Here is a 12,229-nt window from a genome sequence, read left to right as displayed (position 1 = left end):
AGGATCAAAGGGCAGCGAGGGAGGTTAGGCTGAATAACAGGCAACAGATTCTTAAGCGAGAAAAGAGGGAAAAGGAGGGCCCATATTTCATAACGGGCACAGGGGCAAAAAGGGGGCAGCTATATTGCAAAAAGGGCAGAGGGGCAGCAGAGAGTGAAGGGGGACAAAGGACGACTATACCACGCTACACCAACTAAAGGGAGAGGGAGAGCGGGAGGGAGAGGGAGAACAAGTGGAGACAGGGGACCTTACGTTACACCTCACCAAGTCTAAGTATGGCTCAAAGCAAAGTAGAAAAAAGGGGGGTTACAGGCCTAATGGATCATGAGGGCAGGAGAGGGAGAAAGGGGTGGCTATACTGACTAAGAGGCTTTAGGGGCACCAGTAGAGAAAACAGGCAGCTTTCCTACATAACGGGGAGGAGGGGCAAAAACTGAGCAGACAGAAGGGGACGCTTATACAGTTCAAGGGGAAATCAAGGCCACAGAGGGGAAAGTGGGGAAAAGAGTTGCCAGAGTTTTTAACGGACACTAGAGAGAGCCAAGCGTGAAAGGGAGGAGAGGCAGGTAGACTGGACGAAGCACAGGAGGGCCAGGAGTTGGCCAAGGGAGAAAAGGGCGGATACAGGGAACAACATGCCCTGGAGGCAACAGAGGGGGAGGAGGGCAAAAGCAGGCTAGGCAGAGTAACGCCCATTGGAGGAAGCATAGGAAGAAAGGAGCGGAGGGACAGTGCAAGACAACTACAAGAGACGAAGGACACGAGGACAGGCACATAACGGGGAGGAGGAGCAAAGGACTGCAGACACAGAAAGGGACGCTTATACAGTTCAAGGGGAAATCAAGGCAACAGAGGGGAAAGCGGGGAAAAGAACCGCCAGAGTTCGCGACGGACACTAGAGAGCGCCGAGTCGTGACGCACAGGAAAGGGGGGGGGTGAAGGGAAGGGCAAGGAGGGTCTATAGGGACCTTTATGCTGCCTTAAGGGGGCACTTGGGGCAGCCCTACATGAGAAGTTCTGTTTCTAATGCCTAAGAGGTACCACTGAGGGCAGAGAAGTGCAAAAGGGAGGCCTACCCTGCATAATGGACACTAAAGAGGCTGGGGCAGGGATTTGGGGGGAGAGGAAGGGTTTACCTCACTCTGGCCACTAGGTGGGGCACCGCTGGAGAAGGGACGGGTCACTTACACTCCCCAATGGACACTAGGGGCAGCAGAGAGTTAAGAAGGGGAAAGTCTCCCACAGTACGCTGCTGCTCCCAGTGCCCACTAAGCTCCATCGCCCACCGCCTAAGTCCCTCTCCAGGGCATTCTGGCTGTTAGGCAGTACATCTGCCTTTTCCCCTCCTCAGAGCCAACGAGCATTAGAGCTAGCAGTGGGAGGAGGGGAAAGAAGCCGTTCTAATGCCTAAGAGGCACCACTCAGGGCAGAAAACTGAAAGGGGAACGGGCGTCATTCCCCCACAATGGGCGCTAGGAGAAGGGGGGGGGGCAGAAGGCCATGCGGCACAGCGGCCAGTAGGGGGCGGCACTGGTTGGAAAAGGCAAGGGGTCACTTATGCTACCTAATGGACACTAGAGGCAGCAGAGAGTTCAAGAGGGAGAAGACTCCCCCTCCCACCTGCTTCTAGTGTCCCCTGGGCACAGAGACCCCTCCCCTCCTCCTCCTCCTCCTCCTCCCTTTCACCCTCTCCATGCTGTCGTGGGCGATATGCAGTACAGCTGCCCTGTCCCCTCCTCAGAGTCAACGGGCAGTAGGGGCGGCAGACTGAGGAGGAGAACAGGACGCTAAACTACATTAGTGAGACAAGCAGCAAATATGCTGCACAGCCTGCACTAACTAGAAAGCAGAGACTGAGGCGCTCCAAAGTCAGGCTACGCTGCCTAACACCCAATGCAGCATGAAAACGGTGAAAGGGGGGGAAGTGACAGTTAGGTTTGCGAAGAGCATGAAGATCAGCCAATGGGAACATAATAAAGGGGTTGCTAAATTGCCTAATGTGCTATAGGAAGAAGCAGAGACGGAAAAGTGCGGAAAGGGTAGCAATACTGCAAAACAGTCATAGAGTGAAAGGAAGGAAAGGTCCTACTAACAGGCACTGTAGGAGATAAATGGAAAAGGCGAGGAAAGGGGTGGCTACAGCTCCTAACGACACAAACAGTAGGAAAGGGTTAAAGGTGCAAGGGACAGCTATACTGAAGAAGGACGTGAGAAGTAGAAAGGGAAGGTGGCAAAGGAGCAGTTAAACCGCATGAGCGAGAGGGAATGAAAGGGGGAACAGAGTGGCTACATCCTATAACAGCGGCATCAGGGACAGCAGACATTGAGGAGCGGAAAGGAGAAGCTATACCTTCTGAAGGTCATAAATGGCAGAAGATATAAGGGAAGACAAGCAGCGCCTTACCCATAATTCTTCAGTTCGAGACCACAGTGATCCAGGGTCAGAAGATCTAGAAAACAGCACCTGGGAGAAAACACTGGGGAAAAAACTGGGTTAGTAACTCTGTAGAACAAATACTGAAAAGATGGCTAATGAGAGGTATTCTGCATTAACAGGCACTAGGAGGAGCAATGGCTAGCGGCCAGTGACACCAATATGGCTTAACAGTCACAGGCCCGCAGGGTAAGGAGGAGCAGAGGGACGCCGCAGTCTCCCCCCCACCAACCTCCAGGCCCGCCGGGTAAGGAGGAGCAGAGGGACGCCGCAGGCCCCCCCCCACCAACCTCCAGGCCCGCCGGGTAAGGAGGAGCAGAGGGACGCCCGCAGGCCCCCCCCCACCAACCTCCAGGCCCGCCGGGTAAGGAGGAGCAGAGGGACGCCCGCAGGCCCCCCCCCACCAACCTCCAGGCCCGCCGGGTAAGGAGGAGCAGAGGGACGCCCGCAGGCCCCCCCACCACCCTCCAGGCCCGCCGGGTAAGAAGGAGCAGAGGGACGCCCGCAGGCCCCCCCCCACCAACCTCCAGGCCCGCCGGGTAAGGAGGAGCAGAGGGATGCCCGCAGGCCCCCCCCCACCAACCTCCAGGCCCGCCGGGTAAGGAGGAGCAGAGGGACGCCGCAGGCCCCCCCCCACCAGCCTCCAGGCCCGCCGGGTAAGGAGGAGCAGAGGGACGCCGCAGGCCCCCCCCCACCAGCCTCCAGGCCCGCCGGGTAAGGAGGAGCAGAGGGACGCCGCAGGCCCCCCCCCACCAACCTCCAGGCCCGCCGGGTAAGGAGGAGCAGAGGGACGCCCGCAGGCCCCCCCCCACCAACCTCCAGGCCCGCCGGGTAAGGAGGAGCAGAGGGACGCCCGCAGGCCCCCCCCCACCAACCTCCAGGCCCGCCGGGTAAGGAGGAGCAGAGGGACGCCCGCAGGCCCCCCCCACCACCCTCCAGGCCCGCCGGGTAAGAAGGAGCAGAGGGACGCCCGCAGGCCCCCCCCCACCAACCTCCAGGCCCGCCGGGTAAGGAGGAGCAGAGGGATGCCCGCAGGCCCCCCCCCACCAACCTCCAGGCCCGCCGGGTAAGGAGGAGCAGAGGGACGCCGCAGGCCCCCCCCCACCAGCCTCCAGGCCGCCGGGTAAGGAGGAGCAGAGGGACGCCGCAGGCCCCCCCCCACCAGCCTCCAGGCCCACCGGGTAAGGAGGAGCAGAGGGATGCCCGCAGGCTCCCCCCCACCAACCTCCAGGCCCGCCGGGTAAGGAGGAGCAGAGGGACGCCGCAGGCCCCCCCCCACCAGCCTCCAGGCCCGCCGGGTAAGGAGGAGCAGAGGGATGCCCGCAGGCTCCCCCCCACCAACCTCCAGGCCCGCCGGGTAAGGAGGAGCAGAGGGACGCCGCAGGCCCCCCCCCACCAGCCTCCAGGCCCGCCCGGTAAGGAGGAGCAGAGGGACGCCCGCAGGCCCCCCCCCACCACCCTCCAGGCCCGCCAGGTAAGAAGGAGCAGAGGGACACCCGCAGCCCCCCCCCCCCCACCAACCTCCAGGCCGCCGGGTAAGGAGGAGCAGAGGGACACCCGCAGCCCCCCCCCCCCAACCTCCAGGCCGCCGGGTAAGGAGGAGCAGAGGGACACCCGCAGCCCCCCCCCGCCCCCCCAAGCTCCAGGCCGCCGGGTAAGGAGGAGCAGAGGGACACCCGCAGCCCCCCCCCCCCAACCTCCAGGCCGCCGGGTAAGGAGGAGCAGAGGGACGCCCGCAGGCCCCCCCCCCCACCAACCTCCAGGCCGCCGGGTAAGGAGGAGCAGAGGGATGCCCGCAGCCCCCCCCCCCACCAACCTCCAGGCCGCCGGGTAAGGAGGAGCAGAGGGACACCCGCAGCCCCCCCCCCCAACCTCCAGGCCGCCGGGTAAGGAGGAGCAGAGGGACACCCGCAGCCCCCCCCCCCCAACCTCCAGGCCGCCGGGTAAGGAGGAGCAGAGGGACGCCCGCAGCCCGCCCCCCCCTCCAGGCCCGCCGGATAAGGAGGAGCAGAGGGACGCTGTAGACCCCCCCCTCCACCCAATGTCCAGTCCCAGGGCTGGCCAGGATCCGGGGCGGAGCGTGGCCGAGCCAGGCCTGGGGCGTGTCGGAGGCAGGCCCCGGGCGGGGCCGGGATCCGGGCCGGGGCGTGGCGGGGCGGGGCCGGGATCCGGGCCGGGGCGCGGCCTGACCCGGATCCGGGCCGGGGCGCGGCCTGACCCCGGGCGGGGCCGGGATCCGGGCCGGGGCGTGGCGGGGCGGGGCGAAGCCAGGGTCGGGCTGGGAATACTCACGGAACAGCTGTGTGGGAATGGCAGCTTCGGAGTCTCCGCTACTTTCCAGAAAGTTTTCACCTTTCGGACCTCTCCAGTCGCCGTCCTTCCGCTTCTGGATCCCACCGGTAAATGGCGGGCTGGGCGTCTTCGGCCTCTTTTTATATGGACGTTCTACGCTCTGATTGGCTACTTTTCCCGGAAGTGTGTCTCTCTTTGGATGACTATCCCTCTGCCTCTTTCTGATTGGCTGATTCGCACAAACATGCTTCGGGCACGCGGAGAGCACGTGCCCTTTTAATTGGTATTGCCAGCCCTTGGTTTCCGGCGTGGAGTCGGTTCCCGTGTCAAGCCGCAGGAGTCTTTCGAACTTTAAATGTTCTACACTCTGGTGTAAATCGGAACTAGTTCATCTGATTTGGAGTAGTTATATGAGTGTAACTAAACGCCGTTTGTTCCTTGCTGTCGATGATAAATTATTTAAGAGATTAATCACGTGTCAGGTTCTGGATCTCCCTCCGAGATTATATCCGACAATTGTACATTTCATTGGCATGCTCTGCAGTTTCGCCTTCAACTCTACAACGATTTACGGCAATTGCTGATATCCCAGCTTGCGTTCATCTCTGTGGGAGATTCCTGCAGGGAATTCTCTTGCCCGTATACCCTAAATTTCAACACATGCCGCTTTCCACGCTGAGAAGTTTTCTCGCTCAAAATGCACCTTCTCCTTTTAGTCTTCATCCTTTTTTCTTCTCCCGGCAGGTTTCTTTTTTTCTTTCGCTCCCCTCTCTCTTATTTTCAGGGAAACACACGGACCAAGCAATACACTTCTGCAACGGGGGAGTGGGGGGAAACACATGTCTGTTGACAGGGTCTCCCCGACGCGGCTGATGGAACTTGCGGTAGCAGGCAATAAGTAAGCGTATCGGTTTCATAACAGACCACCTCACAGACGGACTGGTGGGATTACATAGAGCAGAAAACTATCGGCGCAGGACCTTCCAGTGTGCCCTGGTACCACCAGGGCATGGCATCCCACACACTTCTGCCCTTCCTTCCCTTAGTGCTACATAGACACCTCTTCACCCATTCTCACCCCTACGCCCGCCCGTTAGTGAGTGCAGTCTTGCTGCAATGTCTTGCCTCCGCACAGGCATTGATTGCTGCCCCTGATGTCCTTTAGGCTTTATTGCTGTGTGTGTTTTCCACAGCCCTTGTTTCCTGACCGGAGTCTTTGCTCCCCCTTGTGTTCATTGGGCTATAATGCAGTCCCTGAGCCACAGCCCGTTCCTCTCCCTGGTGCCGATTGGGCTGTACTGCTGTCCCTGACCGCCCAGCCGTTGCTCCCCCTAGTGCCATTTGTCCTGCATTGCTATTCCTGACCCGAGTCGTTGCTGCCCCTTCTGCCTGTTCAGGCTGATTTAGTATTCCTGAACCCCGAGCCATTTCTCTTCCTAGTGCCCACTGAGCTGTACTGCATGTCCAACCGTTGTTCCCCTTAGTGGCCTTTGGGCTGCACTGCTATCCCTGACCCCAAGTCCAAGTGATTGCTACTCCTTGTCCCTGTGTAGGACGTACTGCTGTTCGTGACCCGGACTCATTTCTCCTCCTAGTGCCCATTGGGCTGTACTGCTGTCCCGGACCCCGAGTGACTGCCGCTTCTCGTGCCTGTTGAGGCTGCGTTGCTATTCGTGACCCGGACTCATTTCTCCTCCTAGTGCCCATTGAGCTGTACTGCTGTCCCGCCGCCCAGTCGTTGCTCCCCCTAGTGGCCATTGGGCTGTATTGCTATGCCTGACCCCGAGTACTTGCTCTCCTTTGTGCCTGTTTAGGCTTCATTGATATTCTTGACCCCCCCAGTCATTTCTCCCCGCAGTGCTCATTGGGCTGAATTGCTAATCCTGACCCCCTCCCCGCAGCGTTATTGCTCATTGTGCTCGTTTAGGCTGCATGGGTATTCCCGAGCCCGGGTTATTGCTGCCACTTGTGCCTCTTTAGGTTTCATTGCTGTGACTGACCACCAGCCATTTCGCCTCCTAGTGCCCATCGCGCTGTATTGCTGTCCCGAACCCACAGCCCTTTTCCCCCCACGTCTCCATTGGGCTACATTGCTACTCCTGACCCTGAGACATTTCTGACCCCGAGTCATTTCTGCACATAGTGCCCGTTGGGCTGTACTGCTGTCCCGCTTGCCCAGCCGTTGCTCCTCTAGTGGCCATTGGGCTGTACTGCTCTCCCGGACTCCTTGTGATTGCTGCTACTTCTTGCGCCTCTTTAGGCTGCATTGCTGTTCGTGACCGGGACTCATTTCTCCTCCCAGTGCTCATTGGACTCTAATGCTGTCTCTGACCCCCAGCCCCTAGTGGCTCTTGGGTTGAATTGCTTTTTCTGACCCCGAGTCCTTTCTCTTCCTAGTGCCCCTTGGGCTGTACTGCTGTCCCGGCCCCCCATCCCTTTGTACCCCTAGCGTCCATTGCTATTCCTGAACCCGCATCATTGCTGCTGCCCTAGTGGGCATTGGGGCTCTACTGCTGTCCCGGACCCCGAGTGATTGCCGCTCCTCGTGCCTGTTTAGCCTGCGTTGCCATTCGTGACCCCGAGCCGTTGCTCCTCCTAGTGGCCATTGGGCTCTTAACGCTGTCTCTAAACCCCAGCCGCGATACCTCCTCGTGACCCTTGGGCTGCACTGCTATTCGTGACACGGAGTCATTGCGTCTCCTAGTGCTCATTGGAGTGTACTGCTGCCCCAGCCGCTTAGCCATTGCTCCTCGTGGTTCCCATTGGTCTGCACTGCTATTCCGGACCCCGATTCGTTTCTCCTCCTACTGCCATACGGGCTCTACTGCTCTCCCGATCACCCACCCGTTGCTCCCCCTCGTGCCCATTGAGCAGCATTGCTATTCCTGATCCCGAGTCGTGCTGCACCTAGTGCCTGTTTAGGCTGCATTGCTACCCGTGAGCCGGTGTCATTGCTCCTTGTCGTGCCCATTGATCTGTACTGCCGTCCCGGCGCCCAGTCGTTGCTCCCCCTAGTGGCCATTGGGCTGCACTGTAGTCCGGGAAGTCCAGCCGTTCCTCCCCCTAGTGGCCATTGGGCTGTACTGCTGTCCCGGAGCCCGAGTGATTGCCGCTTCTCGTGTCTGTTAAGGCTGCACTGCTATTCCTGACCCGGAATCATTGCTCTTGCTAGTGGACATTGGGCTCTAACGCTGTCCCTGACCCCCAGGCGTTACACCCCGTAGTGCCCCTGGGGCCGAATTGCTATTTCTGACCCCAGGTGATTGCTACTCCTTGCGCCTGTGTAGGCTTTATTGCTGTTCGTGTCCCGGACTCGTTTCTCTTCCAAGTGCTCTTTGGGCTCGAATGCTGTCCCTGACCCCCAGCGGTTCCACCCCCTAGTGGCTCTTGGGCTGAATTGCTTTTTCTGACCCCGAGTCCCTTCTCTTCCTAGTGCCCCTTGGGCTGTACTGCTGTTTCGGACCCCCCCCCCCATCCCTTTGTACCCCTAATGTCCATTCCTCTTCCTGACCCCGCATTATTGCTGCTGCCCGTAGTGCCTATTGAGCTGAACTGCTGTCCCGGACCCCGAGTGACTGCCGCTTCTTGTGCCTGTTGAGGCAGCGTTGCTATTCCTGCCCCTCGACTCATTTCTCCCTCTCGTGTCCTTTGAGCTATACTGCTGTCCCGCCGACCCGTTGTTGCTGCCCCTAGCGGCCATTGGGCCGTAGTGCTTTCGCTTTCCCCGACCCCGAGTGATTGCCGCTCCTCGTGCCTATTTAGGCTGCATTGCTATTCCTGACCCGGAGACGTTGCTCCTGCCAGTGGACATTGGGCTCTAACGCTGTCCCTGACCGCTCAGCCGTTAAACCCTGTAGTGACCCTGGGGCTGAATTGCTATTCCTGACCCCGAGTCCTTTCTCTGTCTAGCGCCCCTTGGGCTGTACTGCTGTCCCGGACGCCCAGCCGTTGCTCCCCCTCGTGGCCATTGGGCTGTACTGCTGTCCCGGACCCCGAGTGACTGCCGCTTCTCGTGCCTGTTGAGGCTGCGTTGCTATTCGTGACCCGGAGTCATTTCTCCTCCTAGTGCCCTTTGTGCTGCGTTGCTCTTCCTGACCCCGAGTCCTTTCTCCTCCTAGTGCCCCTTGGGCTGTACTGCTGTCCCGGACTCACATCCCTTTGTACCCCTAGTATCCATTGCTCTTCCTGACTCCGAATCATTGCTGCTGCCCGTTGTGCCTATTGAGCTGTACTGCTGTCCGGGACTCCCAGCCGTTGCTCCCCCTCGTGGCCATTGGGCTGTAGTGCTGTCCCGGACCCGGAGTGACTGCCGCTCTTCGTCTAGGCTGCATTGCTCTTCCTGACCCGGAGTCATTGCTCCTCCTAGTGGCCATTGGGCTCTTAACGCTGTCCCTTAACCCCAGCCGCGATACCTCCTCGTGTCCCTTGGGCTGCACTGCTATTCGTGACACGGAGTCATTGCGTCTCCTAGTGCTCATTGGAGTGTACTGCTGCCCCAGCCGCTTAGCCATTGCTCCTCGTGGTTCCCATTGGTCTGCACTGCTATTCCGGACCCCGATTCGTTTCTCCTCCTACTGCCCTATGGGCTCTACTGCTCTCCCGATCTCCCACCCGTTGCTCCCCCTCGTGCCCATTGAGCAGCATTGCTATTCCTGATCCCGAGTCGTGCTGCACCTAGTGCCTGGTTATGCTGCATTGCTACCCGTGAGCCGGTGTCATTGCTCCTTGTCGTGCCCATTGATCTGTACTGCCGTCCCGGCGCCCAGTCGTTGCTCCCCCTAGTGGCCATTGGGCTGCACTGTAGTCCGGGAAGTCCAGCCGTTCCTCCCCCTAGTGGCCATTGGGCTGTACTGCTGTCCCGGAGCCCGAGTGACTGCCGCTTCTCGTGCCTGTTTAGGCTGCACTGCTATTCCTGACCCGGAGTCATTGCTCCTGCTAGTGGACATTGGGCTCTAACGCTCTCGCCGACCCCCAGGCGTTACACCCCGTAGTGCCCCTGGGGCCGAATTGCTATTTCTGACCCCAGGTGATTGCTACTCCTTGCGCCTGTGTAGGCTTTATTGCTGTTCGTGTCCCGGACTCGTTTCTCTTCCAAGTGCTCTTTGGGCTCGAATGCTGTCCCTGACCCCCAGCGGTTCCACCCCCTAGTGGCTCTTGGGCTGAATTGCTTTTTCTGACCCCGAGTCCCTTCTCTTCCTAGTGCCCCATGGGCTGTACTGCTGTCCCGGACCCCCATCCCTTTGTACCCCTAGTGTCCATTGCTCTTCCTGACCCCGCATCATTGCTGCTGCCCGTAGTGCCTGTTGAACTGTACTGCTGTCCCGGGCTCCAAGCCGCTCCTCCCCCTAGCGGCTATTGGGCTGTACTGCTGTCCCGGCCCCCGAGTGACTGCCGCTTCTTGTGCCTGTTGAGGCTGCGTTGCTATTCGTGACCCGGAGTCATTTCTCCTCCTAGTGCCCGTCGGGCTGCACCGCTGTCCCGAAACCGCAGCCCTTTCTCCGCCTAGTGCCCAGTGGTCTCTACTGCTGTCCCTGACCCTCAGCCGTTATACCCCCTTGGGCTGCATCGGTAGTCTTGGTCCCGAGTGATTGTGCCTGTTTGGGCTGCATCGAATTGCTATTGCTGACCGGGACTCGTTTCTCCTCCTAGCGGTCACTGGGTTCTACGTCTGTCCCTGACCCCCGGCCGTTACGCCCCCTACTGCCCCTTGGGCTGCATTGCTGTTCCCGACCTCCCCCAACCGTTGTTGCCCGTCGTGCCTGTTTAGGCTGCATTGCTGTTCCTGAGGAGGAGCCGGTGCTCTCCCTTGTGGCCATTGGGCTGTACTGCCGTCCCTGACCCCCGGCCCTCGGTTGCTTAGTGCCGGTAAACCTGCGGGAATGTCTCTTCCTCACCAATCTATTGTTTCCCCTAGCGCCCGTTGACGGGGTTTACGTGCTTCTTTTCACCCTTTCACCTCCTTTTCTCATCTATTTTTCTTTGTTTCCTCGTGGGTGCTGCTGTTTAGCCCTGTCAGCCATTTTGTTTGAAGTTCTTCTCCGACGCGCCCCAGTTTTCCAGCATCGTTAATAAAATGTGGTTGCCGAAAGTGGACGTGATCATAATAATCGCTCCAGGCTACAGCAGAATGATGGCAAGGCTACAACCTTTCACGCCTTCCCTCTGCTGCCAGTCGCTCTCTTGAATAGTCCCCCACACTTTTCCCGAGCAGGTGAAAGGGAGCTACAGTGAATAACCCCCCGTGTGATGGGTAGGGGTGGAAAGGGTGAGTCATTGCTCATAGCTGGCACTAGGAGAAGAAATGTCATAACGCTCTGCTGTCCCTAGCGTTCATTAGACAGTATCTGTCCCCTTCTCACACCCTGCTGCCCCTCGTGGCCCTCCGTGTGCCCACAGTGACCCTTGTGCATTACAACTGCCTCTTTCCTCCTTTCGAGCCTCCCTTGTTCCTGGTAGTAACGAAGCAGCGTTGCCCCTTTCTCCCTTCCCTGGCTGCGTCCTCCAGTGTCTATTGCGCTTCTATTGCCCACTTTGGGTGTGCGCTTAGCTAAGGGGTTCAAATCCCGCTTTATGTCTGCTGGGAAGGGATTTGAATCGTCATCTTTCACCTCTCAAGTGAATGGCCTAAGGTGCGAGTCTGACCTGGCCCCTGCCTTGCTCTTGTCCCCTGAAGCTGCTCCACTTTCGGTACGTATCCATCCTGCCAAAGCTCGAACAAACAGCCCTCTGTAGCTTCCTGCTTGCGTTTGTGCTCGCTGACTGGGAAGTTGAGGGTCCAGGTCTGCATCTTGCCTGCTGGTCTCTTGCCTCAGAGGTATTCCAACGTGCTGGCTGGCTCCTTCAGTGTTTCCTTTCCAGGGTGGGCCACCGTCATTAACGAGAGTCACACACATTTCCCTGTTGTGCAGTGGGGCTGAGTACGGGCCCCTTGGACGGTGCAAGTGTTGGTTCAAATCTCCTTCTCGCTCCCAGAGAAGGGATTGGAATGTTGATCTCTACACCACCGAGTGCTTTTGAAAATAACTGTCAAAATAAGCTTATTCCTCTTCACAGGCAGTTTTTATTCTAAAACAACAGGCGCGGCACCGGGGCTCCTCGCCTCTGTGGTATTGGGGTTAGGATGCACACCTGAGGAGGGTGCGTGCCTAGATCAAATCCCTGCTCTACCAGGCAGCAGCGTGCGGGGTGGGAGAGTACAGCCCCTGTAGCCTATCAAGAGGCCATTTGTGGCCCCCCTTTCTCTTTTAATTAAAGACTCACTTTTGTCCACCACGATCAAGAGACCGGCCCAGCTTGGGGGCAGCCCCCAGGGCACTCCCCTACTCTTTTGAGGCGTGTGAACTGGGGGCTCCAACCTGCTGGGGCGAGTCACTGGTGAGCCATCCCTGTCACAATCCCCTCCCCGCTCCAGGAAGACAGCAGCCTCTTGACAAAGAGCTCGAGTTTGTTCAAGGATGGCCCGCTGCAAAGGACGGTCCCCTAGGAGTAGGGCACAGGAGGGCT

The 12,229-nt window shown here is 59.0% G+C and overlaps 1 long non-coding RNA gene across 2 annotated transcripts in view; it reads right to left on the bottom strand.

The window, feature by feature from the left end:
- The window catches only part of LOC149524324 (uncharacterized), a 41,958-nt gene extending 37,116 nt beyond the window's left edge, over positions 1 to 4,842 (bottom strand). For both annotated transcript variants that reach the window (XR_016349648.1, XR_016349649.1), the window contains exons 1-2: positions 4,727 to 4,842; positions 2,405 to 2,477 (exon numbers count right to left, since the gene is read on the bottom strand). This is a non-coding gene — a long non-coding RNA (uncharacterized LOC149524324). The remainder of the gene's footprint in view (positions 1 to 2,404; positions 2,478 to 4,726) is intronic.
- Positions 4,843 to 12,229: the final 7,387 nt, after the last annotated feature.

Source organism: Pelodiscus sinensis, chromosome 5 (assembly GCF_052426305.1).
Source record: "Pelodiscus sinensis isolate ZL-2025 chromosome 5, ASM5242630v1, whole genome shotgun sequence".
Classification (NCBI taxonomy): Eukaryota; Metazoa; Chordata; order Testudines; family Trionychidae; genus Pelodiscus; species Pelodiscus sinensis.
This window is presented reverse-complemented; position numbering and strand designations above follow the sequence as displayed.